The sequence below is a fragment of the Seriola dumerili genome, unplaced genomic scaffold (genome assembly GCF_002260705.1).
Source record: "Seriola dumerili isolate Sdu_G_001 unplaced genomic scaffold, Sdu_1.0 BDQW01000081.1, whole genome shotgun sequence".
NCBI lineage: Eukaryota > Metazoa > Chordata > Actinopteri > Carangiformes > Carangidae > Seriola > Seriola dumerili.
In genome coordinates, this window is record NW_019174336.1 from 1,093,003 (window position 1) to 1,105,764 (window position 12,762).

The 12,762-nt window shown below is 38.6% G+C and overlaps 1 long non-coding RNA gene across 1 annotated transcript; it reads left to right on the forward strand.

Moving 5' to 3' along the window:
• The first annotated feature begins 1,180 nt into the window (after positions 1 to 1,180).
• LOC111221234 lies at positions 1,181 to 10,430 on the forward strand. Its single transcript, XR_002665083.1, has 5 exons — positions 1,181 to 1,313; positions 3,593 to 3,690; positions 5,806 to 5,879; positions 9,540 to 9,549; positions 9,915 to 10,430. It is a non-coding gene; the product is annotated as an uncharacterized LOC111221234 (long non-coding RNA).
• Positions 10,431 to 12,762: the final 2,332 nt, after the last annotated feature.

Consider the following 12,762-nt stretch of genomic DNA (forward strand, 5'->3'; position numbering starts at 1 on the left):
GCAAAATTTAAAGAGTTGAATTGCTCTGTTGCAGACAATCAAGTTTGCACTCTCCTAAGCATCATTCCAATCATCACCTGTGATCTGTACATTGGGTTCTCCATGTTCCATGTTCCCTTTGGGTGAGAAGGGCTTGTAATGTCAGACTCTTTGACCACACTGTAGGAAGACCTTTCCAACTGTAGTAAGAAAAGCTGCCTGTTGGAGCTAGAGATATTTTGATTGTCAGGTGGAGGCGATTTGAGACCTGCCCTCTAATCTTCTAATAGTCCATCACGGTGGATGTTTCAAAGATTTAGCGTTTTTAATAAATAGTTAGTTTGTTAACTCATACAGACATGTAATATTTAATTTTGTAAATGTCATATATTTATTCTAATTTGTTTTGTATTTATATTCCTTGTTTGTGCTATTTTATTTCTTGTTCTGTGTGTTGTAAGATGTCCTTGAGTGTTTTTAAAGGCGTCCTGATGTCACCATATAGTCATCTATAAGTAAATGTTGGCTGTTATTATCATATATATATATACATCCTCTGCATATATGAAGATAACATATATGAAATACCCATGGTAAAATTTATATACAATAACAATATCTATATGATGAATGTTGAGACCATCTATTTATTTTATATATGCAGGTTTATTAAAACAACATATATAATATATATGTTTTTGGGGTTTTTTGTTAATTTTTAATTACTTTTAAACATGTCTATCTTCCCATTAGGAGAAAATGGTACCTACTGTTTATAACATCAACATACTGTATATTGACAGGATTTGGGATGGAAATATATTTATAAATATGTTTACAATATAAGCATACATACATAAACATAACAACATTTGTATGGACTACAGGTATGTCAATATATGAAATTGTTCCAAATTCTAATAGGTTTCATAATTTTTACATATATGCTTTATTTTACATATGGAAATTCAATATATGTAGATATCTAGCCTATTTGTGGTTAAATGGACAGTTAAATTGAAATGTGACAATGAAGTGAAAAGGAGAATCATTGGCCGGCTCAGTGAGCTCGTTGTCTCTGACTCCGGACCAATAGGAAATGATCCAGGAATCTGGCAGCCCCGGAGCGGAAGGACATATTGTGCATCTCTAAACATTAAAAGCAGTGATAAAAGGATGCTTCTGCTGAGCCGTGAAAACACCACCAGCCCCGTCCACAGCACAGACTCAGACTAATCTCCCATATACAAACATATTGAAGTAGGCGACCTCACAGAATCATAACAATGGGGTGACAGAGCGATGCTCAGAATAAATGGACTGCACTCCACAGGGTGAGTATATGGCCGCCAATGTCGATTCATTTAGCTGCATCATTGTAACAGCTTAATTTAGAGGACATGTGCCGGATATCATTTATTTAGCAATAAACATGAAGCAGCAGACACGGAGGATGTTGAAGTGCGTTAAATAGACCCGTTAAACTGATGGACTCAGGTCCCAGTGGAGAAATGTAACGACGTAGGCAATGCGGAGGTGCAACACACTGAGCCTCGTCTCTGATCCTTACAGGGAGATGCTCCTCTTGTCGCAGACACCAAAGATTAATATGTTCTGCTATGCATGTGGGAGAGCTTGTGCACGGATGATTTTAAAGTCGCAGTTCAATGAATATGAACTTGAGTATGACTCATAATGGAAATACGAAAATGGAGCAGAAGCCAGGGTCAGATTAACCTGCTAGGTGGAAATAACCTGCAACATACAGATATGTAATATATGACATATGCAGTATGTCTCTATATCAAGATTGATGCTGCCATATTATGTTTATATATATACGTGTGTGTGTGTATGTGTGTGTGTGTGTGTGTGTGTGTGTGTGCTTTGGGCCCCCACACACACACACACACACACACACAATATAATACATACATAAACATACATATTTGTATGGACTGGACATATATGTTATATGAAATTGTTAAAATTTCTAATAGGTTTTATATATAATATTTACATATATGTTTTTATTTTATCTGTACATATATTTCATTTACATTTACGCATGGCTGTTGTTGTAATAATCAGGCACGGAGCACAAAGGAAAGTAATAATTTAGAAATAATGAAGTGGAGTCCTGTGTTCTGCCACATATTTTTTGGACATTTCAGCTCCTACTTTTACCTGAATATTCTCTCATTTAAAAAGTCCCTGATTCCCATTAAATGCATTTTAATTAAAATCCTTCTTTCTCATTGGGTGTTTCGGGTCCTTCAACATCATTCAGCCAACCCAGCTGGGGTTGATCAAGCCCCTGGCTTGTGTCCAGGTAGCTCTACCCCACTTGCGGTTCTCCTCTCCTGATCCACAGCCACTTTGAAGCAACTTCTGCTGCCTCTGTGGCTGACTAATAACCCTTCGCCTACGGGCCCTGTGATGCACAGCATGTTGTAGGCCCTGCAGAGGGACTTGCCTGTGAAACCTCTGCATCCCACCTCAACGGGCTCGCATCTTGCATGCCACTTGTTACCTTGGTGTTCTTCCACCAGCCCAGCGTACTTTGCCCTCTTACTCTCGTTGGCCTCCTCAGTGCATTCCACTCAGGGAACAGTGAGGTCTAAGACAATGATCTGCTTGGAGACTTTTGAGATCAGCACCATGTCTGATTTTAGAGTTGTTGTAGCAGCAGCTTTTAGGAACTTAGTTGCTTCTCCAGGTTGACTTTCAGCTCCCAGTCTTGTGCCAGGCCAGAGGAGGTGGTCCTGGCAGCTGATGTTGGCTGGGTTGACTGGGAGGAGTGCATTCCAGTAGCCAGCAGTGGCTTCATGTACTGGCTCAGACAAGTGGCACAGAGGGAACACAGACGTCTGCTTTGAGCCTCTGATGATGAAATTTACATCACATGGACCCTAGGAGACCCTCGGGTACTGGCAGATGTGAAAAGTACAATACCAGTTTAAGTAATGCATGACCCACCCACCTGTCACTAAAGAGGCTACGCCCTCAATTATCCATAAATTTAAGTCTAAATAAAATGTAAACAGGTGAGTTAACAGGTGTCATGAAGGAGGAAATTAGCTCTAGAGACCAAAGCTGTTTTTGTACCAGGCTGTGAACATGTTTATTTCTGCTGTAAAGTTGGACATTTAAACATGGGAGTCTATGGGGACTAACTCACTGTTGGAGCCAGACTCTGGTGGTCATTAGAGGAACTGCAGGTTTTGCAACCACAGTGTTGGCTTCATTTTCAGCCTCGGAGGTTGTTGCTTGACCGGGAATCATCCCGTGACTTCTGATTAGCCACTCTGTGCCTGATTTCACCTGTCTTGTCTTTTTTTGTCATTGTGTCATTATTTGATGACAAAACAGATACTGTCAGCGTCATTGGAATCATTTTAAAATGGGGATCAGGAAATTGAAAGGGATCTCTCCCTCTGTCTCTCACTGATGTGGCATCTAGTAAATAAAAATAAACAAACGTTTATGTAAATGGCTTAATAACTCTTTACATACATCAGTCAATGTTTTCAGTTGACCCACCAACTTGATGTCCAGTAGAATCTTGGCTTATTACATCATTCCCTCCACATGTTTCTCCATTGGCTGCCAGCTGCCCCTGCCAACACCATGACTGTACACTTCAGAGCCGCTCTCTGCTGCAGCATCACGTCTCATCCTCTGCCCGTGGATGACGACTGCTGAGGTGAAGTGAGTGACATTTTCATTCCATCTGCTTTAACACAAGCAAAAATACATTTTCTACTGTGAGAATTTGGCTGCTTTGGTCGAGTGTGTTTTTCACTTACAACACTTATTTATTTGGCTTAGTAATTTAGATAACTTTACAGCTAACTTTACCATGGAAAATTCAAACTGTGGTATCTGCGTGTCTAAGGCAGTTAACCTAAGTCAGAAAGAAGGCTGACAGATGTATGTGGGAGGACAGTTATCATATTCTTCAGTTTATGAAATAGTATTTTTTCTGGAGATTATGTCTGAGAAAGCGGGGGTCTAGACATCTCCTGTTCAAGGGCTAGACAATAATTTGTTGACAATATTCCTTTTTGGCTGGACTGCTACAGCGCAGCCAGCCCTATAATGGTGAATGTCGCTGACTGGCTGACTGACTGACTGACTGACTGACTGATGATATTTCCACCACTGGTGAGCAGAGTGTTGAACCATAGTCTACTGTGCCGCTATGGTTTCCCAGTTGCTTGAGAACTGCAGGGAAGAGGAGGAATGCTTCCAATACGCTGAGCCTCGCCTCCATTACAGCAAATAAACTACTTTCATTACATGTATCATTATTACAGAGGGAGTTAGACATAAAGACCTGCCTCTGTTACATTCTGCTTCTACTCTCTCTCTCTCTCTCACACGCACCCACACTATGACTGTAGTAAAGCCTAAAAATAACTTTAAAAAAAAGAAAGATAGTCTGTCTCTTCTAACTTTCTCTGTGAGTGATCATGTTACAGTAACTTCAGCTGAAGTCACAGCTCAGTCCTTGTCTTTCATTTATGTGTTTGGTGATTTTGTCAGACGAAGTTGCAGTTATAAAAACAGGATTTGACAGTAGGCGGTCCAGAGAGATACTAGGTTTAGACATAGTCCTTTTTGATTATAGATCAGGTCTAGGTTCTATAGCAATACTGTGAAAGTATCAAAGTGCTCAGTCCACAGAGAAATGCACACAGCCTGTATTCAGAAACTGAGCCTTAAAACCAGCCGTCAGGACTTCTGGAAATTTGTGATGTCACAACAAAGCAGTCACCACCCTCATCCATGCCCCAAGCCCCGCACACCTGGACCCACCATCCAACCTTGTAGGATTTGGTTTCTCTGAGTGTTTACTTGTAATCTGCTATATTTTTATTGGATTACTCAGAAAACAGTGAGCCAATCAGAAGAGGGGCACAGAGCCTCCTCTCTTCTGATTTGCTCACCGACCCTCACCGACAAATATATATTCTTATGGATCAACACTTTGAACTGAAAAGTGTAAAACATGGACCTTTAATGTTGAGTCACATTATAGTGAATATAGTGAGTCCCGAGTTAGTCAGCACTAAAAGTGTTTGGCTATCCCTGAAAGCAGGTGTAACATGTTTTGCCACAATGGTAATAAATTCAGGACAAGTGAAACAAGTGAAAACAGGTTCGTAGCTGCTCCCTACGTCCTTATTGCAGAAATGAATCATGGAGAACATCTGACAAATAGCCATGGATTATAGCTGTTACAGATGACGAGCAGAAAAATCCTCCCTGTCAGAGAAAATGATTCTGACCTTCAACAGCCTGACAGCAGAGAGTGTGAGTCTGTGATAGAACAGCTACACAAGTTACTGTATTTCATGTTTCACTCATACGAAAGAAAAGGCTTTAGTGATGAGAACTCTCACCTCCTGGGAATAATGATATCTCAAGGGAAACCCTAAAAATGTCTTTTTCTCCACAACAACTGTTGGACAGGGCAGGTCGTCTTATAATTAGTGTTGTTGATGGTGATTAGTTGTTCCATCACCTACTAGATATTAGTTATTACGATTGCTATTAAGCTGTCTCAGGATACAGGCCTTAGATGAGTCAGACCACGTGCAATGAGAAGGGGAGGGAGGTAATGAAGACGATGAGAAAAAGTGGGATTAAACAATGTACAATAAAAACTGTAGTGATGATGTAGCACTCACATAGCACACCATAAACCATAAGTTCAGTTCAATGTTCAGTATCATAGTCTATACTTCACAGTTCAGCTGTGTTAACTGATCTTGTGTCATAGTGCAGCACTTTGAATTTGCTATGTTGTTAATGTTCCAGGTTTCTTTCCGCTATTGACTAAAATCAGGAAGATGTGGCTGCAGAGAAGAGCAGGAGGAGCAACGCAGAAGAAGGTAATTATTTATTACTGTCACTCCACACACACACACACACACACACACACACACACACACACACACACACACACACACACACACACACATACACACACAAACACACCCCATGTCAGTTCCAATAACCCACACTGGATAGACAAATCTTTTTTTTTTGATTGACATTTTATTGAATTTTTGGCAGACACATAAACAAACATAAACTACAGGGGGAAGGGTATGTACATGTGCAAAATAAAAGAGAAGACTGAGACATCATCTAGTGAACAAGAAAATTTTCAAAAAATAAGAACAATAAAGAGGCTGTGTTATAGTTAAGACCTGGTGAGCTCATGTATGGATGTGTGTGTGGGTGTACAGAAGGGAGACTTAAGTTTGTCTTTAATATAGAGAGGAACTTATTCCCATTTCAAATAATACCATTCTATTCTGCCCAGAAGTCAGTGACTACTAGTGTATGGGCTAATTTCCATTAAAAGACAAGAAGTGTCCTACCCAGCATGAGAGTGGTCTGGACCCAATCGATGTAAATGTAGGAGGAATTGTGCCTTTCAGGATGGACGGGTCCTCTAGCAGACAACCACAACACTGACACTTGATCATAGAGGACATTAATAATAACCAATATTCAATATATATCATAGGTCCAGTCATTTTTATACATTTTAATGTGGAAAAGTTACATATTACAACTTAAATTACCAGTAATTCTCTGGATACAATCCTGACAATGAACTGACCCCCAGAAGTCCCGTACTTTCAGGCAAACCCACAGGACATGAATAAACCTTCGTCACGGCGCTTCCAGCACCAGGAGTCACCCTTAACCTTAGCTCTGTTCAATCTAGGCCTCCAATACATTCGTTCAATAATCTTGAACTGAATTAACCTCATGCACTTAAAATTACATAGGATGCCAACCCATTATTTTCTGTAAATATAATTCAAAGATATGTTCCATGTTCCATGTTCCATGTTTTGTTGTGTTTTCAGAAAACATAGAGTAGTAAAGTGATAGTTCATAATGATAATAACAATAATACATTTTATTTGGCAGCGCCTTTCACAGCACTCAAGGACACTTTACAGAAGATTAAAAACACAGTTCATGACCCCTACCGTAATGAACGAGGGGAACAGCAGGGTTTTTAAAAATTGATTTCAGCAAACTATGAATTTGCACTTACTGCCAGTATTATTGTTTGTGCAACTTAAACTAGTCCTGCAAGTTGCCCAGGAATTTGAAGTCCTGCTCTGTGTAGAGGTACACAAGTGTTGTAATACCTTTCCGCACCCATTCTTTCCCATAGAGAGAAGATTTGCCAATACGTAGTTGTACCGTATACCAGAGGTTGTGTTGAGGAAGGGGTAGAAATTGAGGATCTTTGCAGTCATCTTCCAGATACCCTCAAGGCAGGACAGAACAGGATGAGCCTGAAGACTTGGAAGCAGAGAGGCAGAAAGATAGGCACATGCTTCTACACTGAACCATGGGGGTGACCGCTCTGGAGGGTGAAGTTAAAGTCAGAAAGGTACATGTGTAGGTTTGGTATCCCTACGCCTCCCTGCTCCACCCTGCTTTGTAGTTTTTAACGTGCGTCCCAGCACCCATCTACCTCTCCAAAGAAAGAGGCTGCACAAGCGATCAACCCTGTGGTAACACTTTGGTGGGACTGTCACCAGCGGCGGTTGCAAATTTGAGTTGAACTTGGGGCTGACATTAATATGTAATACATTAGCCTTTGCCCACAGAGAGAGGTTGAAGGGGTGCTCATGTCTAGTTTGAATTTCTCAAGTAAATGTAAATGGTTGGGTGTGAATAAGACCCCAAGATGCCCAATACGCTGGTCCGACTATCTGAAGTTCCCTGCTTGGAATAAAGTTTTGGGACAGTAGCCTATGGTGTTAGGGGACGAGCCTTATTTTTAGACCAATTTATTTTATATCCCAAGAGTCAAGAGAAGCAGTTAATAGCAACGCATGGATGGAAGAATCCACACTGCACACACACACATACATGTTCACACTGGCTGCCCGCTCAATTTCTCTACATAGAGTTTGCAGGCTACTTGAATGTTGGATTTCTTTTGATTATAAATTAATTTCTGATTTTTTTCCACATGCAGCTGCTAAAATGGTTAAAAATATATTTATATTTGTTCATGTCTGTATTTTATTCAGATTCAGTCCAGGCATAGTTTTATTTGATATTGCTGCTATGATGTGAATAAGACATCAACAGGTATTCATCATGCAACACTCTAACCGTGAACATGGGTGCATGAAAACCAAGATGTTCTGGCCAGTTTGTTCCTGGCCTTACTATCAAATATTCTGTCATATCAATTTATTTTTATGTTAGGTAATGATTTCGTTATTTCATTCTCTCATGGCTCGGATTCTATAGTTTAATTCCCACTTGATTTTTACAGTAAATGATCTCACGTGCTTCCCTTTTTTATTATTATTATTTTTTGTTTGCCTCTGTTTAGTTTTTGTTCAAGGAAGATGAATAAGGAGGAATCAGATAGTTATATAATTAATTAATTAATTAATTGTTCTGTTTAAAAAGAGGTGACTACCTTATTTCTTACTGACAGACTTCACCTCATTTTTTGTATTAAAATCAAGTCCACATACATTTGACAGTTACATGTTTTCCACACTTTCATCACTAGAGGGCACTATTGTAGAAGTTTATATGTTTAAAAATAGGTTACTCTTTATTCCTGACTGGGATTTGTAGTTTTTTGGAGGGATGAGGATTTGTACAGTGTATTTTTGTAATAAAAAATTGGCACAAATTTGACAATTAAGTTATTCTGACAGGGTCATATTCCCATTAGCACTCATTTAGAAGCCACAATGTGCTGTACATAGCGTTGGTGCTCTATGTCCTAAAAAACAGGCTGAGCAGACAGTCTCCTCTGTGTGAAGACAAGGTGAAACACAAACTGTACCAAGTTGTGTGGACTCTAGAGCAAGACTCACACTCCGGACAGGTGAAGTTAAGAAGGCTTTGGACGAAAAAACAAGTCAGAGATCGTTGCAGGCAGGTAAACAAAACCCAGGAAATATTTCAGAGTTCTGAAAAGAAAAACATGTGACATGAACAACAGATGGAGATCACTGACTTCATTGCTGTTGTAACAGAGAGGATGTTCAGGTCATGTTTCATCGGTGTGAAGAAATGAAACCATCAGTATGTTTCATAGAGAAATTGTATCCTGTATCTTCTTGCTGTGTCGGCACCTGTTGGTTAAAGATGGGACTGTACAGAACTAGGATCAACATCCTGACTCACCTTTACATTTTTTCAAGAAACAGCCGCACATTCATTTATTGATCTGACTTTACCTGTTTACACACATTTATTATCATGTTTCTTACTCACTTGTATTAATCATACTATTATATACTATTATTATACTTAATTCACCTTTTGCTTTATCATATAATTCACACAGTGTTTGGGAGCAGTGAACTACATAATAAACTAGCAGTTTAACTACATTTATATGTGCACAGTGATTAAAGTAGTCCAGTTACTTTCTTGTCATTTTGTGTTGTTAACAACTGAAACTACAAATGATTTTGGGCCACAAGAGGAAATGTATTTTTACCTTTGCTTCTCTCTCTTTCATCCTGACCATTGTGAAGTCATACCCAGGTAATGCATTCATCAAGCAGACAGCACCACACACCTGACCTTTGTGTAGTTCATGTGCAAAAGCCAAAGGCGGGTGTTTCTCAGTGCTCACACAGCGACATCGTCATGGATAAACCTCCGCAATCATGAATCACCACAGCCATAATTAAGCTGTTATTGTTTACAAAACCAAAGTTTATGTTCCAGCTGAATAGTGGGGTATTTTAGTCTTTTACCAAACAGCTCACATGCGACTTTTATATTTTGTTATAATTTCATAAGACATGTACAGTGTCAGTCTGATAATTCTTTTTACAAAGAAGTTTGACTTTGACTTTGAACTTTTTCCAATTAGCTTTAGTGACTAAACTGGATTTCTCCCGCAGGCGTAGCCAGGCCCAGTCCTACACTGCTTCAAATTAAGAGATGTTGATTGGTCACTAACTGCCAGACTTCAAGACTCATTACTGGGGTTCTCTATGAGTGTTCTTTAAGACTGTAAACTGTAACACGCACTGTTTAATGTTCTCTAAAACTGAAGCCATAGAATCTAATAATACATAAGCCCATAATGTATTTAATCTTAAACCTCTGCGTCTAGAAGTTGATCACAAATAATAATAATAATCAACAATAAAAACAATAAATAATCACAAAAACCACAATTTGCAAGTAGCCAAATAAATCAGATCCAGACATTAAATCTCATGGATTAACTAAAACTAAAACCAGCTGTTCTCATCAGAGTCAAGTCACTGAGTGTGAGTGAAGTAGGCTGGTAACCAGAGTGTAAGTAACTGAGTGATGAAGTGAAGTGTATCCAGTTTTTATATGACCAGACCAGCCAATCAGATATAAATAAACTGTGATTATTTGAATGTGGCATGTTTATGATTGGTCAAATGGAGAAGGACTAAATAAAATACTTTTCAGTTATTTTTTAAATGTTGGGATGAAGCACTCAGAGCACTTGGTGGGGCATTGCCCCCCCCCCGTGCCCGTGCCTAGAGCTGGGCCCAGTTGTAGCTTTGCTGTAGTTCAGCTTCTTCCAGTGTAAAGTAACTGGTAGCGTTCAGCTTCCTCCACACTGTTCACACTGAATATGAAAGAACCTCAGTGTGTCAATATTTAAGAGGTAAATACCAAATGAAAGGGAGCGGGTGGGGTCATTAATGATGCCATTAATTATAATGTATTTAGCAGTTCGCAGTTTTACCATTCAGTGCAACATATGGTAATGAATTAGCTTTTTATATCAGCAATGCTTTTAATATTTACTGTTTATATTGATCCTTTTGCTCTTGATCTTGATGACATACATCAGTGGAGTAAATATGAACTTGTTTTTGTCTCTTTTCATGATTATTATTATCATTATTATTATTACAAAAAATACATTATGTGGCTTATAATTATTCAAACCAGTGGTACTGTATTTATAGGGTTAGTCACTGACATCCATCACACATTTGATTTAAGAATAACACTTTCCGCTGTTCTTTAGAGACAGAATTGGTTTCTGCAACAACAATAATTAAAATATTTGCTGTGTAAAACTGCACCCAGACACAGTCAGGAAATGTCTGTAATGCAACAGCAACACAACATGTTGCTGATAATAGAAAAGAGGAACCTGACAGAAGCAAAAAGAGAGAACACTCAGTGTACTGCAGTTTGAACCTGAATACCTCCATACACATGTATTCCCTGTACAGAGCTGTTCTGCCCTTTGTTTATTCAAATTAACATCAAATCAATTTATATTTAATGTTAATTTGATGTTAATGTACTGCAGGCTATGTATAACTGTGCACATAGTTATGTTATGTTATGTTGGAAAAGATAAATAAAGATATCACAAACATAAATTTCTAATCAGACTCCATGTTGCAGTCATTTTTGATATTTTAAGTATGAAGATTAACTGATCAAAATCTGCTTTGTTTGTTGGTTGATTGCCTTTATTTGTCTTTGGCCTCTTCCAAAGAAAGTACAGTAAAAATACATAGGCTAAATGAGCATGGCATAGCAAATTTCACTCATTACTAATAAGGACAATAAAGCAATTATAAGCAAACTTACTAACAAATCAAAATGGTTATGAACAATGTTTTGACAGGCGCTTTCATAAAGAAAGGTTGAAATTTAAAAAGAAACTTTGATTTTTGTGGAAAAAAGTCAATTTAGGTGCTGGTCCATTTTAGCTTAATGATCCAGCTAAAATGGGCCACATACACACTTACACAAAAGTTACACATATACTGAGGGTGTAAAACAGGTTCATATGTCTGGATGTGTATCATGCAAAATCGCAACAATCTTTTTTAAAATGTATCGTCTGTTTTTGAAGAGAACGCAGGACAAGACCTGAGATGGTGAGCTGTTAAGACCGAGCGACAGGAAATGTTCATGCTTCTTCTTCTTGAACAAAATGTTTGACAAATGTCTGACACAAGCATGCACCTACACACACACAGCTACACACAGTCCCACAAAGACACGCACACACGCAGGCAAAACAGACCCAAAGACACTAATGTGCAGAAACACACACTCATACAACATGATCTGTTCATTTTTCAATGAAATATCTGTTCAGCTTTTTATTGCATGAAATGTATTTGCAGTGTTGTTCTAGAAAAGACAAGTTTGTGTCAATTCACTGTCAAAGTAAAATGATTCCAGCTGAAATTGCTGTTGGCCCATTTTACCGGAACATTGTAGCTGAAGAGGTACAGAGCTGATACTGTGACTCATATAATGCCAAAACAATTATACTTTTTCACATTTTTAAAAAGATAAATATTTAAGAGGGCCATGCCAAGTTATAAAAATATCATTAGATCTCATGCATAGCCTTTTTTGACCGTCTTATAAATCATTTACCAAACAGTGTCCCATTTTTAGCTGACTCCTTCCAACTATTAGATTTCTCTGATGCACTTCTTGCACTATGAACACTATGCGACACTATGCCTCGCCTACCATAGCCATCTCAGGCCAATGAAAACAATTTTTGATCAGTTACTTTGATTGGTTGTAAAATGTTTAACCTTACCTGATGGCCCATTTTAGCTGACTCAACCCTACAAGCCACACAACACAACACACCGTTAAAATATGTACAACATACAATAGTGCAAATGAGCAGGTAGCAGCAGATAAACACCAGACAGCAAATCTCATAAAATAACAAGACACGTAAACAAGTCTCCTGTTTTTTTATGATTGATT